A 21,760-nucleotide genomic window follows, 5' to 3' on the forward strand; every position below is an offset into this window, starting at 1 on the left:
ATCAGATCTATTTAATATTTTTGGTATGACACAACTTTTATATTTGGTATTGCCCCACAATCCTTTGAACTAAAAAAGAAAAAATAACAACCAAAAATGTTTCTTCTTCTCCAAAAAGAAAACTACTCAAACAACTGTGTAAACTAGCTAGCTAAGCTAGGCTAGCTAGGCTAAGCCACTTTAAAGCTCTTGAGACAAGACAATATGGATGGAAATATGACTGCTGAAGAGGCAGGAAGCAAATATCTCAACACTAAACTGCAATGGATTTCCACTGTCTCTAACTTTGAGCACCTGTTAGCTCAGAAAGCCAGTCAGAAAGCCAGTCAGAAAGCCTTTGTGAATTTGTTTGTTTGTCCCCCTGTGCAGCTAAAAACATTACTGTTGTCTGCTAGCGCTCTTATTTAACCAGGCCCAAGATATCAAGGCATGTGGAACAGATGTGAGCGAGGCCGGGGCGTGCCAGGGGACACAAATGGGGGTAGCACGTGTGGCAGGTGGGTAAGGGACGGTGCATCTGAGGGGGCTGGGGAGGGGGTTTCCTGGGCCTTGTTTGAGCACCCATGTGGGTTGGGTAAGATACAAAATATGCACAGCTGGTCAGATCTGGTGGTCAGGAAATACTCCTGGGCCTAGTTATAATGCTCTGGAAATACTCCTGGGCCTAGTTACAATACTCTAGAAATACTCATGGGCCTAGTTACAATGCTCTAGAAATACTCCTGGCTCTAGTTACAATGCTTTAGAAATACTCCTGGCCCTAGTTACAATGCTCTTGAAATACTCCTGGCCCTAGTTACAATACTCTAGAAATACTCATGGGCCTAGTTACAATGCTTTAGAAATACTCCCGGCTCTAGATACAATGATCTAGAAATACTCCTGGCCCTAGTTACAACGCTTTAGAAATACCCCTGGCCCCTCGTTCAGGAACAAGGAACCTGGACAGTAAGTAGCTTCAGGTCTTTGATGAAGTCTTTTATTTTCCTCTCTATTCATTTGTGTTGGACACCTCACAAAGACTCAGCAAAGAGATCAAAGACAGGCAGCTACTGTACTGTCTGTCTGAGGCTCTTTTGTTGCTACTGTCCCATCCAATCATCTACTAATTCAGGCCTGAGAAGCCAAGTGAAGTGCTTCGCTAAAAGCAGGGCCAAACAAGCAACAATACAATTGTCCCGTGTGGCTCAGTTGGTCAAGCATGGCGCTTGCAATGCCAGGGTTGTGGGTTCATTTCCCACGTGGAACAAGCATGGAAAAATATGAAAATGTGCGCACTCACTACCGTAAGTCGCTCTGGATAAGAGTATCTTCTAAATGTAAATACCTTGGCCCTTAACAGAGTACATTCCTAGTACAGCACAACCGAATGTTTGCCACTGGAGCACAATGTCCTGGAAATAAATGAAACATAGGCCTTTTAATTGGTCATATTAGGTGATTTATTTAAGTGTCATACACCTACCGGTGCCCAGCCCACATGGGCTTACAAGACACTCCAGAACAAAATAACATTTTACAAATTATACGTTTACAATAATCATGGCCAGTACAGCTAACATCTAGCCACACTACACAAACAGTACATTTCTCCTTCTCCTCCAGGCATTGTGAACAAAGTGAGCAATCTCAAACACGCCCTGTCTAAAACAGAATGCAAGCCTCTGTTCGTCCCATAAACAGAATACTGGGTTATCACCAACAATGTTACAGAAAAGAACATGTCTCAGATCATCATACAGAGCGCAATAAAACACCAAATGGATTTCATTTGAGATTTTCCCAAGATCACACAGTACACTCAGGCACTCTGCTTAATCTACCCGTCTATAGCCAGAGGGAGGGTGACGGATCTGAGTTTTGCACAAACTGACCTTTAGCTTTTTGTTAGTGCAACCCTAAGTTTAACAGTACACTAAAGTTCTGCTACTGAACAACAGTTAGGCTTACTATTGGGGGGGTCTTTCAAATTGTAGTGTACATCAATATTCCTATATCTACCAAATATCTACCACAGAAGTCTACGGTATTGGGATGGCATTAAAATGATTAGAAGACATCAACATCTCTAGTGTGGTACAACCCAAAGTTTTACCGCTGAAGTTTTGCTACTGAACAACAGTTTAGTTAGTATTGGGGGGGTCTTTAAAAATACATCTGAGTGTTTTTTTACCATTCCACTGTCTCCCTTCTTAATTAGGGAAAGTCAATAAAACCTCTACTTCACACTGAGTTAACAGTATAATAAAGACCCTGCCCTCTCTCTCTTTCCTTCTCTCTTTCTCTCTGCTGCTTACAGATGTTGCAATGGCTCCGATTCCAGAGAGCCCTCCGAAGGAGAATAGTCCTGACACACTCTTGACACCCTCACCAGATGAGCCACCCTACCCCCTACGAAGGAGAATAGTCCCGACACACTCTTGACACCCTCACCAGATGAGCCACCCTACCCCCTACGAAGGAGAATAGTCCCGACACACTCTTGACACCCTCACCAGATGAGCCACCCTGCCCCCTACGAAGGAGAATAGTCCCGACACACTCTTGACACCCTCACCAGATGAGCCACCCTGCCCCCTACGAAGGAGAATAGTCCCGACACACTCTTGACACCCTCACCAGATGAGCCACCCAACTCCCCCCTTTCCCACTCCTCTGTCTGCAACTACTTCTCAACTCCTAATGGACTAACAACAGCAATAACAATATAAAAGTTTACAGCCCTTAATTAGCCCACTGTAAAAACTTTAGCAGCTCGCACAGAGCGAGGAAAACACAGCATTAAAAAAAACACCCTTCACTTTTACGGCGAAGATCTCCTGTGACAAGTTTTGCTCACTTCAGGCACTTTAAACACGCTAGCACAAATGGTTCCTTCAATCCCCATAAAATCTTGCTCACAAAATCTAATGTCCCGAGACAAGCTGACACAATAGAAGTCTTAAAAGTGTATACGTCTATTACATTAAAGATGATATGTTATATTGCATTACTAGGAAGACATGCTATTTTATTCATTAGGTCTCAGATAGGTCCTCAGCTGCCAGCTATTAGGAGTCTTAAACAGCTGCTCTGTCAGCACTAGGGAGAAAATATGGCCAGGTCCCCAGTCTTGTCAACTCATATGGTCATTGTCACGTTAAACACTGGGATGGAAAGAGAAAGAGATTTTCTCTGGTTGTGCAGTTGGTGACCCCAGCATGTGTAGGTCATCATCCCAGGGAGAGTGCACCATCTGGGGCTTGGAGGGAGTCAAAGCCCTGGCCCTTGCAGACAGAACATAAGGCCTAAGATCAGATGTCTATATAGACTGAAGTGAACGGCTGGGTTGGAAGGAGGTGAAGCTACTTGACATGCATTAGCTGACGTCCAGGTGCACTGAAAGAGAGAGAGGAAAGGACGTTTTTTTCTACTTTGTGCATGGAGGTGCTCAATGTATGCATGAGGCTGAGGTCACACATTCTCATTCAGAAGTCATTATATTATTGTATTCATGAAGAGCTTTAGCAGCCAAAAAAGACACGCGATCCACCGGTGAAATACTTTCCACTGTGTCACGCGACGTGTATGCGGTCAGCGAAGTCAAACGCAGGACACAGAGCGGCTGGCAACGTACTTTACTGAACACAGTAAATAAAGTACAAAAACAACAAACCTCCAAACAGGGAGGAAAACACAATAACCCGTACACCAAAGCAACTGCCGGAATGACAACGAACAATCACACACAATAACCAATGAGAGACAGGGGGTAATATAGGGAATACAATACAACATAATGGGAAACAGGTGTAAACAATAAAGACCAAACAAGACAAACACCAAAACATCGATCGGCAGTAGCTAGTATTCCGGGGACGACGAACGCCGAAGCCTGCCCGAGCAAGGAGGAGGAGCAGTCTCGGCTGAATCCGAGACACATTGATGATTAAAGATTTACTTCTGTAAGATTTCCCGCTCTGCTGATGGATACTCAAATGTCTAATTTAAACTACTAACATAACATTTTTGAAGCAACACTTGTTTTGATATATTAAAAAAAAACTTCAAACAGTTATAAAGTGAGTGGCAGATGCCTGAAGCTTAAGTTTCAGTCTACAATGAGGCAGCATCGGTGCTACCCAGAGGTGCTACCCAGAGAGGGGGGTTGACACCGGGAAAAAGTATGATGACACATCATTTTCCTCAGCTATCCCCTTATAACATATAACACCTCCTACAAGACATTAAGAGAGACTTCCACTTCAGGAGAGTGACTAGGCATCATAATCATCACACTTCAAGGACAGGAGGCAAGAAAACAAGAATTGTCAGAATAGTCTGTCTGGCAAGAACATTCCCAAAGTCACGGAACAGAAACAGAACTGGACAAACACCCAGAACCCTATTAAGAAGCAGTCATAGTAATCCAGCCTCAAAACAACTACCATTGGCGACAAATCTCCTGTGTTAAACGACAACAACAAAAAACTCTCTATAAGTAGGCCAATGGGGGATTTGTGACAGTGAAGGGTTCTAGGGAAGTTGGACCTTTTTGTTTTCGGCTTGTGTAAGCTTGAGTCCTTTTTGCTTAGAGTCTGAGTTTTCAAAGGGCAAGGTTATTCTAAAAATGGCCTAGACGTGTTAATATACTGTATAAGACACAGAATATACTGTATCGTAGTCATGATAGTCAGAAAGTCACACAGTAGGTGCCATCGAAGGTCGTCTTCATCAAATTGGGATGGCGTTGTTTATTAGTGATTGAAAGGCAAATGGTGCTTCCAAAAACGGACTAGACGTGTGAATGTACTCTGTCCTCTACTGAGGATCTGATAGTCAGACAGACACATTGACACTGATTTATTAGAGGTCTTTCTAAAACTGCGATGGCACTTTAATGAGTCATTGAAGGTCGAGGAGGGACAGAATAACAACTATATTCAGTATCAGACAGTCAGACACTTAACTAGGGGCGTCGGAGGACAGAAGTCTTCATAAAAACGTAACAGCACTTCTATTAGTCATAGAAGGTTCAGGAAGGACAGAAGAAGAACTACCATAATCAGCAGGACCAAGTGAAGAAACAGGAAACCACTGCTCATGCATAGAGATGACGCAATTGCTGCGAGTGCAAGTGTTACCTAGGTCACTCAAAGGTTAACGCAAAAACAACCCTTCTCTGATCGCGCTAACAATCTCCCCAGTTACGAATACGATGTCACAAAAGCGGCAGCGAAGTCGCCCCTCAGCACTTTTGCGGATCACAGCACTTATAAAAGTCCCCTTAAACAGCAGGAGAAGAAGAAGGGGAGGAAGGAGAGAAAAAATGACAAGTAAGCGACAGATCAGAGCGAACCTCTTAGAAAATAGAGCCTCAGCACATTCTAAGGCAATTAGGCCACAGTGGAGACCCAGTTCTTCAGATTCGACGCGGCCGTCTTTACCCCGGCACAGACAAGGCCCTAGCTAGCCTGTTAGCACGCTGAGGATAATGTGGAGAGACTGTGGAGGGCCAGGCTGTGGTGTGCTGGGACAGACTGGCTGGAACATGTCCTTACAGAGAGGGTAACAGTGAGGGTGCAAGGTAGGGCAGAGGAGTAGCAGGTACTGTATTAGAGAGAGTTGGACAGGGAACGAGTGAGAGAAAGACAGAGAGAAAAACAGGCGGATGGACGGACATATGGACAGCTCGCGCACACACACACACACACACTCAATAGTTCTAGTCACACAGTGAGAAAATCATAATGTGTAACACGTCCATGAAACAGCATTCCTAATAACTCCCCATCTACAGAAGCAGTGTCTGAATATTAGGTTCAGGTTACTGAACTAAGAGTATATTTCCAGGGAGTGGAATGTTTAGGAGCCTTCATGACAAATTACCACTTAGTCAGACAGGGATTTGGCTTCAGCGTAAGTTATCTTTGTCTATATTTTATTTCACTCTATGAATAAAAAACTAAAAGACTACAATGTCACAACGCAAACATGGGTACTAGCACAAGGAGCAGTATAAAGCAGATATGCAAGCCTTCACCCTTTAGGGATGATGTCTAAATATAAATTATACATCAATCCCTCATTAAAATATGTTTAATACTCCTATAAAAACCAATAACGACGATCGGTTTTCCATCTCGGCGGCAACTGCCAAGAAAAATAATTATATTTCACAATCCTCACCAGGGATTGTGCAAATATAATTTACTTTGACAAATATTTTTCCAAAAACCTCAGTCAGTGGCAATCAGTCAGTGGCGGTAGTTCTGCCTGAGCCCAGAACACTACAATTATAGTATGAAGAGCTTAGCGCTCTTTATTCATTGCAATGAGTTTTTCTCATCGGGAAATCGTGAGAGACACTGTATCTATCTCTCTCTTACACAGTATAGTCAATGAGGCATAAAATACATTTAAAACATGTGATCATGCTTATGTATGCAGTTTTATCTTTACTGTCTAGCTATATGGGAATAGAATAGATTGGAATAAACCTGTATGTAACAGACAGGGCTCTATCCATTAGACAACAATACAGTAATACTGTACTCAACCAGACACTCTCTCTCTCTCTCTCCCCCCTCTCTCCCGCCCTCTCTTTCTCTCTCTCCCCTCTCTCTCCCGCCCTCTCTCCCCTCTCTCTACCCTCTCTCTCCCGCCCTCTCTCCCCTCTCTCTCCCCTCTCTCTCCCGCCCTCTCTCGCTCTCTCCTCTCTCTCCCGCCCTCTCTCTCTCTCTCTCTCCCCTCTCTCTCCCGCCCTCTCTCTCTCTCTCTCCCGCTCTCTCTCTCTCTCTCTCTCTCTCTCTCTCTCTCACACTCCCTTTCTCTCTCTCTCTGCCCTATTAAAAGCATAGTTGATAATGAGCCCATAAGATGGAGCTATTGCTATCTCAGCCAGCACACACACTCACACACACACCACATACACAGAGACACTGTTATTCAAACAAGCAGCTGTTTGGTGTGTCGCTGCCCAGTTGCTCAACACACACACACACCAATTTGGCTTCCTTCCTGGGGGTCAAGCATCGGTTTGTAAAGATGAACACTTAGGAGTTGATTTGTCTAGGCTACAGGTGGCGAGCAGACATTAATTGGTAAACAATAGCAATAGGCTGCAACCTGGGCCGAGGTCGATTCTGTTCCAACTGAATTGTTTATGGAGAATAACTGACACTAATCATGGCCGTGATTTACAACGTTACGAGGATTGTTGAGTGTATAAATGGGTTATAAAAATGTGCTAGTTAAATGAAGTGAACTCTAACACTCCAGAATACTTTTAGGAGGATAACTGACACTATGTGTACTGTGATGCTGCAGTGATTATGAAGGATTTACAACTGTGTAAGGATTCTTGAGTGTCTTGACGTTTCAGCTAAATGGACTGAACCATAATACTTCAGAGAGGGAGAGAATAATCCAGTATGGTGTGAAACATTGGATGTTAAAGGCTCTGACTTATGTGTCCCTCCCCCGTTCCTTCCTTGCGGTCCCTTGGATGCTGATTGGGGTTGACAGTCCAGCTGGCAGGACACACTACACACTCGACGAGGCTGCTGCTTTCACACAAACACACAAACGCGTGCACACACATACACGGACACACACTTGCATGAGCATGCACAACCAGACACACACACACACACAGTGACTAAAAGCATATCATCTCCTTCTCCAAAGTCCCAGTCAGTGCTTACTGAGAGCAGGGGCAAGCCAGAGTGCACACACAGCTATGGAGAATGGAATTGGCAACCCTTCAACTGTGAAGGGAAAGTCATAGCTTGTGGATAAAGAGTGGGAGTAAGGAAGAGTAGATGGAAAACATCATCACACTCATACTGATAGACAGCTAATCTATCCAGAGAGATAATGGCAATAGCAGAGTAGTAGAACGATTTCAAAAGGAAACGTATATCACTTCATGTCAACTGCCTGTGTAGGATCTCTCTCTCTCTCTCCTCCCTCTCTCTCATTCTCTCTCTTCCTCTGTCTCGCTCTCTCTCATTCCCCCTCATCCTCTTTCTCTCTCTCTCTCCCCTCTCTCTCATTCTCTCTCTTCCTCTGTCTCTCTCTTTCTCTCTCTCTCTCTCCCCCTCTCATTCCCCCTCATCCTCTGTCTCTCTCTCTCCTCTCTCTCATTCTCTCTCTTCCTCTGTCTCTCTCCCCCTCATTCTCTCTTCCTCTCTCTCTCTCCTCTCTCTCTCTCATTCTCTCTCTTCCTCTGTCTCGCTCTCGCTCTCATTCCCCCTCATCCTCTGTCTCTCTCTCCCCTCTCTCTCATATTCTCCCTCTTCCTCTCTCTCTCTCTCTCTCTCGCTCTCCCCCTCTCTTATTCTCCCTCTTCCTCGCTCTCTCTCTCCCCCCTCATTCTCTCTTCCTCTCTCTCTCTCTCTCTCTCTCTCTTCCTCTGTCTCGCTCTCGCTCTCATTCCCCCTCATCCTCTGTCCCTCTCCTCTCTCTCTCTCTCTCTCTCTCTCTCTCTCTCTCTCTCTCTCTCTCTCTCTCTCTCTCTCTCTCTCTCTCTCTCTCTCTCTCTCTCTCTTATTCTCCCTCTTCCTCTCTCTCTCTCTCTCTCTCCCCCCTCTCTCTCATTATATCTCTACCTATGTCACTCTCCCTCTCTCTGTCTCTTTCTTGCCACAGCAGATGACAGAGGACTTTGCCTGCAACCCAACAACCCAAACCCAACCCGTGAGGTATTTCCAGCAAACTTTCCCTAATTTCAAAGAACACAAATAAAGAGTTTCATTTTGGTTGGCTAGGTTAGTGTGGGATTATCAAGCTACGGCTGGGTCTGTGGAGTCTCACTAGTTTTGCTCGACCGGGGGGTTATAGTGTGTGTGTGTGTCAATGTGTGTGCGTGCATGTGTTTGCGTGCTCGTGCATGCGTGGGTACGTGTGTGTAGAGGAAAAAGCTCTGGGAAAAAACACAAGGTTGACCTGAAGTGTGGTCCACTCTCACAGAACTCAGCCTTAAACATTTGTTGAACTTTGACCTTGTTGATAGAGGGGCCTGAAATACACCCCAGGACAAAAAGCTATGTCAAAAGGCAATGTAACGTGACGAACCAAAGTGTGGTTAGATACAACCAGATACAAAAGGAGACAGCTACATGAAACTCACACTGTTCCATTCATACATTACACAGTCGTCTATGGTGAGCCACAATCCTTATAGGTGAACCATATTGTATATAGCAAAATCCCTATGCTATGCGGCACCATCCAGTAAGCTTGCTAGGCAACCAACCAATAGGATCAATATAGATATCTTGTTGACCAATGGGATATCAAGACAGAGATCTAAAGCAACATTCTCAGCTGCCTCCGAGGCTGCTGGGAGGTTTTCACCGAGCCGAGCCTTGGAGGGTCGCTCATTCAGTGTGGTTGTTCTTCTGTTGTTCTTCTGTTGTTCCTCTTCTTCTCCTCACTCCCTCCCCCTCTCTCTCTCTCTCTTCCTCTCTGTCTCTACGTTTCCCACAGTTAGTCTTTTTATGCCCTCAAGCAGGAGCGCTGTGTACAACCTCTCTTTATTGGCTAGGGTCAAGGACAGTTGCCAATAGCAACCTCGATTTCGATGGTGGTGGTGATGGGGTGGGGGAATTGATGATGTCAGTTTGTCTATTTTGGAACACAGAAGAAATAGTGTTGAAACGGGCGGTGTGGACATGGAGAGAGGGAGAAGAGGAAAGAGAGAGGGAGGAGAAGGAGGAGAGAGGGCCGAGGGCCTGTGGTGATAGAGAGAGAGAAAGAGAGTTCTTTCATTTCAGAACATGCTGTGCAAACAAGCTCCTCTTGCTCACGCATACACACACACACACACACACACACACCTACACACTGAGATGCTTGTTCAATGGGCTGCTTCTAAGTTTGTGATTACTCATAATAGCAGCAGGCTAAACAGCTAGGGGAAGTAACAGGCACTGAAGGAGGAGATACATATTTTATACTTTCTCAGTCTTTGGTGTTTGACTCATAAAATGAAAGACTTTCATCATCCTCATTAACTGAAAGCAAAACCTGATTCATCTCCCCAATAAGTCTCTCCTAACCTGTGATTAAGTTCCAATTGGTTTACACATTTTTAAGTGAGGTTTACTAAACACATTTAAGGCGTACACTCTTAGAAAAATGGGTTCCAAAAGGGTTCTTCCGCTGTCCACATAGGGTAACCCTTTTTGGTTCCAGGTAAAAAACATTTTTGGTTCCAGGTAGAACCTTTTTGGGTTCCATGTAGAACGGTTCTATCTGGAACCAGAAAGGGTTCTTTAAAGAGTTCTCCTATGGGGACAGCCGAAGAACCCTTTTAGGTTCTAGCACCTTTTTTTGTGTGTATTGCTGCTGACATGCTGTAGTATGACAGAATGGAGCCATGTGTCCACCAATCAGCACTGCCTTCCAGTCAAGTGGCACTAGAGAGAACCAGACAGCACATCTTTCTCTTTTCCACTTTCTAGTTTTCTTTCCTCTTATCTATTTCTCTCTTTCTTTGTCCCTCCCTCCATCTCCCTGCTCTCTCCCCCCTTTCCCTCCATCTCCCTCTCAAGGTGGAGGGGACACCGGTGTTGATGGACAGGCTGCTTGGCCAGCTGTCATGGGGCCCTGTGGGTAAGACATGGAGGTCAGAGGGCCCCAGATACTGTAGACACCCACCCACACTACCAGGGGACCAACCTTGCTCCTCTCTCTCTCTCTATCTATTGTTGCTCTCCTCTGTGTTGTTCTCTTTCTCTCTCTTTCTCTCTCTCTCTTTCTCTGTCTCTGTCTCTCTCTCTCTCTATCTGCTGCTGACCACTCTGGGCACCAACACCGTTAACTAACTGGACCACAATGTAGACAACCCACTGCCCTTGGATGGCTCGCCCTTAAATAATGCTGACCACATCACAATGTTGACCGAACCTACGTTAGATAAGATGGTGCTGCATTAAATACTATGTGGGCACCCTGTAAAGATTCCACTAAGCTGCATTTTATAGGCCTATAGGCCTTTATTATAACTAATTCAAGACAGAAGTGTTGACCCAAAGCTTGTGTAATTTGCAACCGCTAGGGATACTTAACCCAAATCCATAAACATAGGAATCCCATATAGAAGTCAACACCATGTTTTGATTCCCTCACTACTATGCAAACTCCTCCGTTGTTAGTGTGGCATAGCAGAGGATGCTACTGCCTGATGATGACGTCTAATCACCAGCAAAGGGCCCCATGGGTCAGGCCGGCCTCGGCTTCAGTGCTGCTTGAGGTGCACATAACCCATGTGACGTTAAAATGATCAGAGGGACACAATAGCTCTACTGTGTGTGTGTGTGTGTGTGTGTGTGTGTGTGTGTGTGTGTGTGTGTGTGTTGGGGTGGGGTGGGGGGAGTGGCTGTGTTACTCTTAGAGGGGGGGAACGAACCTCCACACTTAGCTTAGTCGCTAAATATAGCACTACAGAGGGAAGCAGTGGCGACCCGGGCATGGCTAGTGGCTAACTGTCTCCCATGGCTAACTAGAGTAGCTTTACCCTAGCGGTGGGTGACAGTGTGTTAGCTGTTTGGTAAGAAGTGCTATACTGGCCAGATGAGAGAGACATTAGAGTGTGCCTTTTCTTGAGCCTACCACCCCGTCTAGTAACAGCCTTGATGGTTGCTATGGAGATGACATGCTGCACTCTGACCTGCTGCACCCTTTTCAATTTGAGGATCTCAAGAAGGTTTTGAGGGATGGTTGGATTTACTTACAATCCAAGCAGGAGGTTGAACGTCTTAGCTTCTTTGTTCTATTTTGGATAGGCCTATGACACATTCTCCGAATCCCTTAAAATCCCAAGTTATTTGTCCAAATCCACATTACACTCTCTCAGACCAAAGACAGAAGGAGCTCAAGCTTGTCTTAGCTTTTAAGTTCTATTTAGGATATTTTCCAATTTGCCAGTAGACAGCATTAATAGTCCAAATACGTCCAAATCCACATAACATGCTCTCAGACCGAAATCTTAGCTCCCGAAATTAGTCAAGTAGCCTCCCCCTTCTTCCATCCCTCCACCCCTCCTTCCCTCCCTCCATCTCCCTCAGAGGCTAGCATCTGCTGGCCTAATTTCTCCATCATTTGTGATTAAAGCTTGAGGAACAGAAACAACAACAACAACAACAACAACAACAACAGCAACACAGTAAAGGAGCCAGCTAACAAGACAAAAAGCCAAGAGAGGACGGATAGCCGACGCACGTGCTCCCTCCCTATAGCTCTGCTATTTCGCCGAAAATAATAATGTTGGGTTTTGTCGGAGTTTAGAGTGACAAAAAGTAGCTAACAGCTCACGGCTTTCTCATCATTGAGCAGCCTAAGCGGAGCCGTTGCTATGGATACTTACCGACTCAAAGCCACCATGAGCAGTGTGCGGGCGAGTGACAGACAGAGAGGAGCAGCTAATGGATTTACTAACAGAGGAAGTTATTTCTGATTTTGGGCTTCAGGTAGGGCCTTAAATTTGGCAGCATCGGGCCTGGGTAGGGTAGGGCCTGAATGTCGCAAGCATGGGTAGGGCTCAGGCTTAAAATAAATGCCCGTACAGGGCTCTATTCCTCCCTCCTTGCTCAGAATGTCTGTGTCCTCGCTATGGTAGTTCGCTAGTCACTATACTTAGCCGCTAATGCTGGCTTTCACGGCTGTGCGTCGTGACAGCGATTCAAACAAACAAACAGTATCTCCATCGGAGATAAGAGGGTAAGATACATAATATCAAATAAACAATTGAGGAGGAGAGAAAAAAAGGGAATGAAAGAGAGATGGGGTAGTGAGAGAAACAGATGGGGGGATTACAGCAATTAAAACAGCAATAGAAAGAAAGCATGATCAAAACACAGAGATGATGATGGCAAAGAGCTTGTGGGTACTTTTCTCAGAATGAGTCCACAATACTGATGGAAAGCCCTGCTATGGCTGTCTGTGCCCTTGTCAGTTATACAAACCTCCCATAAGCAAACTGAAAGTGAGCCTCTACAGAAAACAACAAGATACTTCCGTGATAGCAGAGATCTGGGTGTCATTAAGATCAAACAATGTCGCACAGCTTTCTCAGAACCTACGGTCATGTAGGAGGAAAACGGTAGGGTATTGGTTTAGGTAAATGAGTGAGGTTTATCTGTTAGCTAAAGCAACGTACCACAATGCGTCTGTGTCTATGTTTGCGGATAAGCCATCTCTAAAAACAGTTATGTGGGAACAACCTCAGTGCAAACATAGTACTGAAATTAGACACCTGTGTTTCGGAGGCCATTCATAGTGACTCACATAGGCATATAGGGGTATAGAAGTGAATGTACAACTCCATTCTAGAACCTAAAGAGTCGGAATATCTGATAACATTGCATTTCCTACGTCTGATGATTCGTGTGAGAGTCTGGCAGCTTTTCAACAAGCTACATTTAGTTCAAAGTGAGTTCTTTACAGAAGTATGAGTGGATCTTCAACTCAGTGTTGGGTCTTATAGGCTTCGATATATCTGATATAATCCTTGATAAAAACCTGTGTGATACAGAAGCAGGCTATACAGAACGTCAAATATGAATGTTGTCGACAAGGAGAGCAAGTAACAAAATATATATATAAAGATTTAAATATGATTTAAATATGATTAGCATGTTAAAACATGTTGTCACACAAATGGAATGTTTGGCCACTTGGGTGGATGGGGATAACTTTTTTGTGGCATGTCTTCAGAGCACGAAGGCTCTAACATACTCCCCCGCCTGTGCTCTTCTTGGGCTCAACACACACACACACACACACACACACACACACACACACACACACACACTTGCGCACTCCTCCTGCAGACGTCTCAAGCAAGCAGTGGTGTAAAGTATACTGTAAAGTAAATACTTTAAAGTACTATTTAAGTAGTTTTTTGGGGGTATCTGTACTTTACTTTACTATTTATATTTTTGACTACTTTTACTTTTACTTCACTACATTCCTAAAGGAAATAATGTACTTTTTACTCCATACATTTTCCCTGACACCCAAAAGTACTCGTTACATTTTGAATGCTTAGCAGGACAGGAAAATGGTCCAATTCACACACTTATCAAGAGAACATCCCTGGTCATCTCTACTGCCTCTGATCTGGCGTACTCACTAAACACACATGCTTCATTTGTAAATTATGTCTGTGTTGGAGTGTGCCTCTGGCTATCTATAAATGACAAAAACAAGAAAATGGTGCCGTCTGGTTTGCTTAATATAAGGAATTTGAAATGATTTATACTTTTACTTTTGATATTAAGTATATTTTAGCAATTCCATTTACTTTTGATACTTAAGTATATTTAAAACCAAATACTTTTAGACTTTTACTCAAGTAGTATTTTACTGGGTGACTTCACTTTTACTTGAGTCATTTTCTAGGTATCTTTACTTTTACTCAAGTATGACAATTGGGTACTTTTTCCACCACTGCAAGCAAGCTTCCTCACACACACACACACACTTGCACTCCTTCACATCAACGTCTCTATTCAAGCTTCCTCTCGTCATCACCTCTGTGCTGGCCTTGCTTCAACCAGCCACCGTCTTCTCTTCCGTCAAGTGCGTCTGTCTGACACGTCTGCTTTGTGTCAAGCAGGGTCGTTGACTATCAAAACACCCTGTCCTCTTTCAAAAGGCACCTCTCTCTTAACGACATTTACACTTCTTACTGAATCACACCGCTAGACACAGTGTTTACTGGCTCTGCGTCGCTGCTTCTGAAATACTTCACCTTCGCCTGCCTGAGCGTGTAGACTCATGCTTTTTCCATTGAGTCAAGAGAGCTAGCTAGTAAACACCACACATGCCTTCCAATGGGGAAAACAAGGGAGAGTGTATGGGATCTTACTGAATCTATTGACATTGCTCCGGGGTGGGTAGTCAGTGACGCAATGTAATGCATGCCATGTTTTAATGGACTTTAAATAAGTTCGATTTGATCTGTGTAGGCCGAGAGGCGGCCAGTACACTGAAAAAGTGCACAGCGTAGAATGTGAATAGCGTTGGCACCAACACTTCCATTGCAGTGTGTGTCAGTGTAGTATGGGTGCATGATGTGCGTCTTCTTCATGACATTGGTGTGTTGATGAATGCCGGCTTGCTGGAGGCGGGAGGAACCTGGAAAAGACAACATGGCAGTGGAGTAGGAAGAAGAAGATGTGGCATTTCGATGTGTCAGATAGAGTGACAGATAGAGTGACAGATGAATTGATTACAGCAGCTCAAGGTTATGTGTATTTGATATTAGTTTCATACAAATCCTTCATTTTTGTAGAATCTGCATGAGGAAATGACTTACTTCCTGAACAACTCAATCATAGAAAGGGGTGAGATTGCAAAAATACGGTCTTGCATAACACCTTGGGGGTGATGCACAGAAGGCCTGCTGTCAGCGTTACACCATTCATCCACCATCCACCACAGACACTGCAACCATCAACCCTGGCCAGACACGGGAATGAACACCCTAGAATACACTGGGTTCTGAATAGTGTTCCGTTGTCCGAAAACGTGGAGTTTGGATCACCGTTCCGTGCTCCCTCACTCCCTCCCTCGCGGGTTGGGCTGCATCACAAATGGCACGGATGGCCCTATGGGCCCCGGTCAAAAGTAGTGCACAATATATAGGGAAAATGGTGACATTTGGGACACACCCTTGGTGTCTTTAGCCAGGTGTACACTACGCGACTTTCAAAATCCTAACATCGCTGAACCTCTCGCATTAAACGACCGTTTTTCCTGTAGTTTTTTATGTCTTGCCAACGTCGTGGTGCGCACACTAAACGATGTGGCACAGATGGAGGTCACACACTACAAGATACTTCACTTGGTCGTGATGATTCTCCATACCACGCTGTCTGGCGAAAACAATGATGTGATGATGTGATTAGATTTAAAAATCTCAAAAACTTGTCTGGGACATCTCAATCGGGGCCAAAATCATGTAGTGTACACCCGGCTTTAGCCGCCCCGCATGCCAGCGCAGGAACCTGACGAGGCGGAAGGTTCCATGCGTGTATCCATTTTCACACGCTTCACTGCCCCTGACATACTTGCAGGGATAAGAACTCATTAATCCAGAGGTAAGATGAATGGCGGCACTGTGTGTCTGAGTGTTGGGGGAAGGAGGGGGGACCGGAGGAGGGTAGACAGAAGGGAAACCAGTCCCCGGGCGGGCAGTGATGCAGGCAGCTAGGCACAAAGACTGGCTCATACCTTGATCCTGCTCTCCCTCTCACAAATGGGCAAATGAAATGGATAAATACATACAGTGCATATCCTGCTTGGGCTCTGTGCGCAATCTTACAGTGGGGAAAAAAAGTATTTAGTCAGCCACCAATTGTGCAAGTTCTCCCACTTAAAAAGATGAGAGAGGCCTGTAATTTGCATCATAGGTACACGTCAACTATGACAGACAAAATGAGAGAAAAAAATCCAGAAAATCACATTGTAGCATTTTTAATGAATTTATTTGCAAATTATGGTGGAAAATAAGTATTTGGTCAATAACAAAAGTTTCTCAATACTTTGTTATATACCCTTTGTTGGCAATGACACAGGTCAAACGTTTTCTGTAAGTCTTCACAAGGTTTTCACACACTGTTGCTGGTATTTTGGCCCATTCCTCCATGCAGATCTCCTCTAGAGCAGTGATGTTTTGGGGCTGTCGCTGGGCAACACGGACTTTCAACTCCCTCCAAAGATTTTCTATGGGGTTGAGATCTGGAGACTGGCTAGGCAACTCCAGGACCTTGAAATACTTCTTACGAAGCCACTCCTTCGTTGCCCGGGCGGTGTGTTTGGGATCATTGTCATGCTGAAAGACCCAGCAACGTTTCATCTTCAATGCCCTTGCTGATGGAAGGAGGTTTTCACTCAAAATCTCACGATACATGGCCCCATTCATTCTTTCCTTTACACGGATCAGTCATCCTGGTCCCTTTGCAGAAAAACAGCCCCAAAGCATGATGTTTCCACCCCCATGCTTCACAGTAGGTATGGTGTTCTTTGGATGCAACTCAGCATTCTTTGTCCTCCAAACACAACGAGTTGAGTTTTTACCAAAAAGTTCTATTTTGGTTTCATCTGACCATATGACATTCTCCCAATCCTCTTCTGGATCATCCAAATGCACTCTAGCAAACTTCAGATGGGCCTGGACATGTACTGGCTTAAGCAGGGGGGCACGTCTTGCACTGCAGGATTTGAGTCCCTGGCAGCGTAGTGTGTTACTGATGGTAGGCTTTGTTACTTTGGTCCCAGCTCTCTGCAGGTCATTCACTAGGTCCCCCCGTGTGGTTCTGGGATTTTTGCTCACCGTTCTTGTGATCATTTTGACCCCACGGGGTGAGATCTTGCGTGGAGCCCCAGATCAAGGGAGATTATCAGTGGTCTTGTATGTCTTCCATTTCCTAATAATTGCTCCCACAGTTGATTTCTTCAAACCAAGCTGCTTACCTATTGCAGATTCAGTCTTCCCAGCCTGGTGCAGGTCTACAATTTTGTTTCTGGTGTCCTTTGACAGCTCTTTGGTCTTGGCCATAGCGGAGTTTGGAGTGTGACTGTTTGAGGTTGTGGACAGGTGTCTTTTATACTGATAACAAGTTCAAACAGGTGCCATTAATACAGGTAACGAGTGGAGGACAGAGGAGCCTCTTAAAGAAGAAGTTACAGGTCTGTGAGAGCCTGAAATGTTGCTTGTTTGTAGGTGACCAAATACTTATTTTCCACCATAATTTGCAAATAAATTCATAAAAAATCCTACAATGTGATTTTCTGGAATTTTTTTTCTCAATTTGTCTGTCATAGTTGACGTGTACCTATGATGAAAACTACAGGCCTCTCTCATCTTTTTAAGTGGGAGAACTTGCACAATTGGTGGCTGACTAAATACTTTTTTTCCCCACTGTATATCATCATGAAGTATTTGAGACCATGAGCTTAATCTTACATGATCTTATGATCTTATACCTGGTGTGAACCTGTGTCTGTGAGTGTTCATATTTCTCAAGGCAAGATGATCTACAGTAATTGTCTTTATACACTTCAGATTTGATAAGCATTAATCGTTTAAAATGCTGTACCACAAGGCACCACCTCAGCCCATTGCACTTCTTAAAATTATATTATTAAAAACAGTTACAACTTTCGACTGAATTTGGAAATCATTCCAACAGAATTGACCTTTCAACCATGTGTGTTTCGTTTTCATTACGATTTCCTCCAAAGAACATTTGTGAAACGTATTAGTGAAACGTAGAAAGTGCAATGCGAAAACATGAGTTGCTCTGTAAATCCTCTCTGACAGCCACTTCATTCATACCCAGAGTATTCTAAAGTCGTTAATCAAGGGAAAGGTCATCACTAGGACGCAGATGATGAACCAACACAACACACACAGACACCCAGAGCCCAAGGTATACAGTTAGGATTGACTGCTTAAAGTCCCCTCTTCAATAACAACACAAATAAACAGTAGTTCTTACATAATGCCTTTTTAAAAACGCATGAAAGGCATGTCATATATCCTGATTCATTTATCATAATATTGATATTGCTAATGATCCGATGACAATTGCGATCACGTGTGACAAGGAAATCTGGTTGCCTTTACCTGTCTGCCTTGTTAAACAACTGTGATTTGAAAGACCTCAAGCTGAAAAAGATGAATATGCTTATGTACAGTATAGTGCAGACATGGCATCCTTTCGAGTTTGATAGTCTATAGTAAATCATCAACATTTTGTTCCATTGGATTTCTAAAAGCTTATAACAGAGTGAATAAGCCATTAAACTGCATATTAAGGCCAACTATTGCCCCGTCACACCAATTACTACAGATGACCTGGCAAGTATAAAGGCAATCACATAGGATCTATACAGTATAATCCAGTATCAGTACCATGATCTATAGTTAAGTGAGGTATCGAATACTCTACTCTTGCTCATCTCCCCGGGGCTGAAAGAAATCATTCACTAACTTCCCAGCCATGATCCAACCAACCATGCGCTACCAAAAAGACAAGCTTCTGCAGCCCAGAATACGATCAACAAATCTGGCCCTAATAAAGAGAAAACTAAAAAACGGACAATGCAGTTGTTGAAAACGTAATTATGTAACCAGCCCACCCCTTATGTCACCTGATTTGGATTTTATTAGGATCCCAATTAGCCGACGCCAATGGCGACAGCTAGTCTTACTGGGGTCCGACACATAACGAAAAATACATTACAGACAAAATACTTTACAATTTACATATGTTTAAAAACATTAACATGTAGTGTGTGTGTGTGTGTGTGTGTGTGTGTATCTATCATTTACACATACATGAACAACTAGGGGACGTGAAATGGACACACTCTCTTCAGGGGATCATAAAAAAGGACACCCCCCTCCAGACATGATGACCCCAGACACGATGACATCACTGAGCAATAATACAGTGATGCTTTATGGGTAGTAAGAATATTGTCCTCATTTCTTACATGGCAGTGGGTAGGGAAAGAATTGTCAAATAATGTATATATACTGAACTGTATCAGAAACACCATGCACATAGCCCTATGGGTCTACTGCATGGCTCAATGGCACAATGATAAGGCACGTTTGGAAGAACATGATCAGTTTGATAAGCTGCCTGTCAATGCAAGAGCGTGACAAGGAACTGTGACCCCACAGTTGATCTCTAGATATCCCCAACACACAAACACAAACTAGCCAGATCTTCCCCTATAACCCCAGAATGTTGATTCTCAAAACACGCTCAGAACCATGCACTCGTCCACACACACTTCCTTCCTCCAGACCGGCTCAGAGAGACAGACAGTGATAGCAGCGCTGTCACACGCAGGAAATCAAATGCAGCTGGTCGCCTGGTCAACAAACAGAGCCATCTGACGGAGACCAGATGGACAGAGACACAGAGGCACAGTGAAGATTTACTCTTTCCTGTATCTGGTCTGGTCCCCCTCATGGCCAAACAGAAGAACTCATATAAAGTACTCATGTACTGAACTCATATAGAAGTGATGTAGGCCTATAGAAGCAGATCTCATGTACAGTAAAGTACTTGCTTAATATCAACACTGTAAGGACCTTGCAGAATAACCCATACACAATGCTTATATAAAGAACTCATATAGAGGTGGTACACAGAACTCATATAGCGTGTGCTCATTTGAATTTATATAGTGCTCAATCTCATCACTGTAGCCTACTCAACATCGTAGTCTGTTACGAGAGAAGATTGTTCGTGATCATATACTGATGTTGTATCTTAATTTGATCATCATGTTGTTGCAGGAATTGTCTTACACAGCAGGAAATGCAAACTTCTAGTGTATTCAAGGTTTAAAAAGCCTTCTAAAGTTTGTAATTTCCACTTTAAAATGTCAGACCAGATTTGCCCTAACAAAAAATGTATCAACCCCTACACAAAATGTCCACATAATATAAATATTCACATATATACACTGAGTGTACAAAACATTAGGAACAGCTTCCTAATATTGATTTGCACCCCCTTTTGCCCTCAGAACAGCCTTAATTCGTTGGGGCATGGACTCTACAAGGTGTTGAATGTGTTCCACAGGGATATTGGCCCATGTTGACTCCAATGCTTCCAACAGTTGTGTCAAGTTGGCTGGATGCCCTTTGGGTGGTGGACCATTCTTGATACACACAGCAAACTGTTGAGGGTGAAAAACCCGGCAGCGTTGCAGTTCTTGACACACTCAAGCCGGTGCGCCTGTCACCTACTACCATACCCTGTTCAAAGACGCTTAAATATTTTGTCTTGCCCATTCAACCTCTGAATGCCAAACATACACAATCCATGTCTCAATTGTCTGAAGGCTTAAAAATCATTTTTTAACCTGTCTCCTCCCCTTCAGCTACACTGATTTAAGTAGATTCAACAAGTGACATCAATAAGGGATCATAGCATTCACCTTGTCAGTCTATGTCAGGGTTCTTCAATTCCGGTCCTGGAGGGCCGAAACACTTCTGTTTTTTATTTCTACCTGGTAGTTAATTGCCCTCACCTGGTGTCCCAGGTCTGAATTAGCCCCTGATTAGAAGGAGAGGATGAAAAACAGAGGTGTTTCGGCCCTCCAGGACCAGAATTGAATAACCCTGGTCTATGTCATGGAAAGAGCAGGTATGCCTAATGTTTTGTACAGTCAGTGTAAATATCCACATAATAATTCACATTTCCTGTTGCTGCAGGATTATTGTCCTGCTGTGAGAAACTGGGTTAAAGTTAGACACGGCATCTGTACAGTTCATTGTGTCCAATGTTTACTATACAATAGCTCTTGAATAATTTGAGCAATTCAACAGTGTGAGTCATTGAGAGGGGGTTTTGAAATGCAGAATTAGCAGTAAAATTGGACAGTAAAGTGGTACTGGGTTATTTTTATGAATGAGGTGAATGTATGGACTACATCAGAACCAACCAGGGGTTTACTTCACTTTATATTTCTCTCTGCATTCATTATTGGCCATCAGAGTGGTCTTGGTCGGCTATACAGCACATCAATTTAATTGACAAGGGGTTGGACATGGGGTAGGATCTATCACAAATAAAACAGCAGCATATGATTGCCTGTTATAAATGTGTTCAGTAAAAAAAAATATGAGCTATGGTAAAAATACAAATAAAAGAGAATGACTGCCTTTTGGAAAGTCCAAAACCTATTGAAATGATCATTTCAGATTATCAGACATCATGGCCCCATTCTTATTCAAATG

At 43.8% G+C, this 21,760-nt stretch overlaps 1 protein-coding gene across 5 annotated transcripts in view; it reads right to left on the bottom strand.

Moving 5' to 3' along the window:
- The window catches only part of LOC121532517 (potassium voltage-gated channel subfamily KQT member 5), a 119,116-nt gene that overhangs the window by 96,614 nt on the left and 742 nt on the right, over positions 1–21,760 (bottom strand). The gene's annotated exons all lie outside the window — the stretch shown is intronic.

Source organism: Coregonus clupeaformis, unplaced genomic scaffold (assembly GCF_020615455.1).
Source record: "Coregonus clupeaformis isolate EN_2021a unplaced genomic scaffold, ASM2061545v1 scaf0331, whole genome shotgun sequence".
In the NCBI taxonomy this organism is placed as follows: domain Eukaryota; kingdom Metazoa; phylum Chordata; class Actinopteri; order Salmoniformes; family Salmonidae; genus Coregonus; species Coregonus clupeaformis.